Here is a 4,686-nt window from a genome sequence, read left to right as displayed (position 1 = left end):
AGCTGAATTCACCTAAGAGCTGAAATCACTGAGCGTTGTGTTAAGTAGTGGGGGAGCCTGAAGATATATTGTGGAGCAGTTTGTGGGACGGCTGGAGTGCCTTGTGGACAGGCTGGTGGAGCAGTTTGTGGGACGACGGGAGCTGCTTGTGGGACATGGAGCGGAGTAGTTTGTGGACCGGCTGGTGGAGCAGTTTGTGGGGCGGTGGGAGCTGCTTGTGGGTAGCGGAGCGGAGCGGAGCAGTTCGTGGGGCGGCTGGCAGAGCAGAGCGAAGGCCTATGGAGCTGTGGGGTGGTCAGCTTCAGATCACGTAAGGTGCCCCTTACCTCTCTTCCCCCTCCCCCCACCTCCACCCAGGTTGGTATGTAAAAGCTCTGCAGATAAACTTTCGAACTCTGGGGCTGCCCTGACCAGGGAAAGAGACTTTTGGGGTCATTGGACTTTTGGGGCTTTGGGTGATTTGGGGTTGCTGGACTCAGAACCAAAGGGAAAGAGCATGCCCCAATTTGCTTGGGGTGGGGTTTTGCTCACGGGTTGTGTTACGAATCCTGTTGGTGGTGTTTTCCCAACATAATGCCACATTGTTTCTCTCTGTTATTAAAAGGCTTTTGCTACACTCAGACTATGTGTTTGCGAGAGGGGAAGTATTGCCTCTTGGAGGCGCCCAGCGGGGGTGGTATATATTTGTCCCAGGTCACTGGGTGGGGGCTCGAGCCGGTTTGCATTGTGTTATTGGAATGAATCCCCTAGATATTGAACCCGGCCCTTGTTGCTGCCAACTCTGATGGGCAGAAGGGTTACATAATGTGATATTATCCTTCAATCCTAGTGTCACCATCGATAACATTGCTTGTTCAGCCTGGTAGTTTACCAGTCTGGACCTTAAAATCATAGAATCGTAGAAGATCAGGGTTGGAAGAGACCTCAGGAGGTCATCTAGTCCAACCCCCTGCTCAAAGCAGGACCAACCCCAACTATATCATCCCAGTCAGGGCTTTGTCAATCTGGGTATTAAAAACCTCTAAGGATGGAGATTCCACCTCCCCCCTAGGGAACCCATTCCAGTGCTTCACCACCCTCCTAGTGAAATAGTGTTGCCTAATATCCAACCTAGACCTCCCCCACTGCAACTTGAGACCATTGTTTCTTGTTCTGTCATCTGCCACCACTGAGAACATCTTGTTTGGAACCCCCCTTCAGGTAGTTGAAGGCTGCTATCAAATCCCCCAAAACTGATGCTCCAGAAGAGGCTTGAACTCACAACCTCAACCTCACTCCATGCAGTACAGCTTGATAAGTACCATCCACTAGTACCCATTGCATCACTGGAGTCCACACTGACTGAACCTTCATTAACAATTTTGGACCTTGACAAAAATTAATGGCTTACCCCTAAGAATGGGGTTGTGTTACTTTCCTTATGTCCTGGTGCCATCTTGTGGCCATTTCCTTTCCCTCCTTTTGGTGAAAAGCTTTGGGATTTTGTGTAGAAACTTTATTTCCTCGGGAGAGATGCAGCAGTGGGGGCTGCCTGCATGTATCAAGGACCCACTAGATTAGAAGGTGACCGAGAAACACCCTTAAGGCAAGGCAGCCGTCCCTGTCAAAAAAATCATCTCCCGTCTTCATTTGAGTGACAGCCTCAATCGTTCCTTATCCGAGCAGAGCCCAAGGATTGGCATCAGCAGCAGCAACAAAACCAGCTGTAGGTAGCAGGAACCAACGCACAATGTGCTTTAAAAGGAGCTGTCTCCTTCCTTCTGGGGTAAAATTTGCCATTATGGTCATCGATTTTCATTGCCCTTCTCTGAGGGCAGAGATGGGGTTGGTGCCACTGCAGGCTAGGATGTGGAGCCCATGTCCCCATCTGTCAGTCACTCTGGGAACCTGTCTGTGCTCACAGTTGACAGGCTACCTCCAGCCTCTCCAGCCAGCTGCTTAGCTCTGTGGGGGGTGAGTCATTTAGCAAGCATCAGTGGCACACAGGAGAGAGAATTTGCCAGGTGCATTGGTGGTATAGTGGTGAGCATAGCTGCCTTCCAAGCAGTTGACCTGGGTTTGATTCGCAGCCAATGCAGCGATGTGATGTTTTCTTGGCTGGGAATTGGTTTAATTTCAGTCACATTGTATCATTTTATCAATGGAATGAGAGAATTGATGTCCCAAATCCCAGCAGGTCATTCAACACACAGTGGAGGAAGAAAGGGGCGGGACTATACAGTGAGCTGTTGGAGTCATCCTTGTATTACAATGTTTGGTTTATTTTTACATTTTTTTTCCTTTACTTCCCTCTCCCTTTTAGACTCGGAGCCTTTAAGGTCAGAAAGGACCAGCGTGATCATCTGGTCCCACCTCCTGCACTTTGCCTCTCTGCAGCTGTGCTCTTGTCCCTGGCCCCTGCCTCGCTCCAGCTGGGGACCAATCCTTCCCTGCCCCCCCATACCTCGCTGTCAGGGTGGATAAAAATCAATGGTTTTTTTTTTTTTTAATTGAAAAATTTGATTTTTTTAATTTAAATTGCTTAATAGTTTTAATTAAGATACATTATATCTCATCATGGGATAGGGATTATACTTTCTAATTCTATAGTATGAGACAATATATTCATGTAATGTTTAAGAAAAGTTTTGTAAATGAGTTCTAATAGTTGATGGGTTAGGGACCCAATCTTATGGGGTTCCACAGGCTTCTGTATAGATTATTTTGGTTAATCTTTCTATCTACCCAATGGGACTCAGTGCTCAGTGTAGAAGATACCATCAGAGATGCTTAGTTTTGCAGTTGTCAAACTGTGGATTTGTGTCTCCAGAGGCAACATGCTTGTTAATAGCAAAAATGTTTTAAAATAAATAAATAATATAGAGAGGTGAGAAATAACAGACCTCTACTCTATTGTCCCTCTGCAAATTTGTGTACACGGAGTCAATCCCTTACCTCTCTCTAAAAGTGAAAAGTTTCAAAAAGTTCAAGGAATAGAAGATTGTTGGGGGCGGAATAGATCTGGACAAGGAGAAGAAGTCTGGAGATAAATGTGAGAAGCAAGGGACAGATGCTTTTTTGTTAAAATATTATGTTTGCTGTTGAAAAAAAAAATCCAGACTACTTAATGTTGTAGTTTTAGGTAAATAAAACATTTTAAATGTCTGTCTGGTGATGTTCTTCTCCTAATACAGCCTGGCAAGGAAATCCTCTAAATATTAATGATTAACCTGTTGAATTGGAGAGAGTTCACCTCCCAATGAGTTCATAAATATCTGCTTCAATTGCCTTTGGTAAATGAAATAACCAAACAATCATTCATTGTCTGATATAGCTGTAAAACTCATCTGAAAAGTTTTCAAAATAAATCACTGTTTAAAAATGTATACTGTGCACCTTCTAAAAATGAAAACTACCTCTATCTCTGAGTTGTGAAGAATATGTATGAAGGTGATAACAACCAACAAGAAGGCACTTTTATGTAGAAAACCGTGATTAAATCGAGTCTTCCTGACGAGTGATTTAAATCATGATTTAAATCAAATCCACCCTGCCTGCTGTGCTCTTGTCCCTGGCCCCTTCATTCCCCAGGGGGGCCCACAAATATGTTTGGCGCCAGGCCCACAAAAAGTTCACCCGGCCCTGCTCAGGCCTGACTGAGTGTAAACACGAACAATGCAGCCAGGCTGAGCCAGCTGGGAGTTCAGATGGGCCCTTTCCTACAGCCACGGGGTGGCCTGTGAGGGGACGGGAAACTTGACCCAACTATTTTTAACTCCCACACTCGCAACAACTTTCCTCTGAGTGTCTGTCCCTGTAGTTTAAATGCTCCAACACCGGACTCCCTGCCAGCCCCAGCACTGACAAGCTTTCCTTGTGTGTGGACTCTGTACAGCAGGGGTGCAAGGATCCAGCAGGTGCATCTGGCTCCTTGGTGAGGTTTTTCCTGCAAGATGTGTGTGTGTGTGTGTGTGTGTGTGAATCTTTGTGAGTAGGAAATAATGACTGTGGCCCTGTCACTGAACTGACAGAGGGTGACGGTAGTTGGCGAAAGATGGGAGAAGAATAAAAGGAGCAACAAGAATGGCATTAGAGTAGCAGACTTTTCCTTTAACTACTAGGCCATCTTGATTGAGGTGCTTGCTGTCATTTTGCTGTTTCTAAGGTCTCTGCTTCCTGTAAGCTTTCCCCCATTCATTGACTGGCTGGGCAGAGGAGGTTCTGTACTACTGAAAAAGACTAAGTGACGGGAACAAAACTCTCAATCCCTCCTGGTGTGGGGAGTCAGGATTGCTGTTCAGATTCTGTAGATCATAAATTTCCAGGTCTGGTTAGAGAGTCCTAGGTCAGCAGAAGAACTCCTGTCAATGTGGCTATTACAGGGATGGGAAAACCCCTCCAATTACTGTAGCAACTGTCTATGCCACAGTGCTCTAGCAGCATCACAGCTGTGTTTTAAGAGTAGACAGCCTACAGGCAGGTAATGTTTCTTCCTCTCTCTGAGCTTCAGTAAATCATAAAGGGAGAACAAACTGACATTGCCATCCTCCACTGAGAGTTGAGAGAAGATTTTCTCCTCTTCCATCCTACCCCAGACAAGAGAGGGGATAATAATAATGAAAGGATTATTGCAGAGAGAAAAGTTTGGTCATTATAAATAGGACAATGATCAATTGTTCTTCCTGTCTACTGAAGGCAGGACAAGAA

General features: G+C 45.6%; 1 non-coding gene across 1 annotated transcript; it reads left to right on the top strand.

The window, feature by feature from the left end:
• The first annotated feature begins 2,005 nt into the window (after window positions 1-2,005).
• Window positions 2,006-2,077, top strand: TRNAG-UCC (transfer RNA glycine (anticodon UCC)). The gene has a single exon. It is a non-coding gene; the product is annotated as a tRNA-Gly (tRNA).
• The last annotated feature ends 2,609 nt before the right edge of the window (window positions 2,078-4,686 follow it).

The sequence above is a fragment of the Natator depressus genome, chromosome 28, assembly GCF_965152275.1.
Source record: "Natator depressus isolate rNatDep1 chromosome 28, rNatDep2.hap1, whole genome shotgun sequence".
In the NCBI taxonomy this organism is placed as follows: Eukaryota; Metazoa; Chordata; order Testudines; family Cheloniidae; genus Natator; species Natator depressus.
Note: the sequence above shows the minus strand (reverse complement) of the source record. Positions and strands in the feature narration are given on the sequence as shown.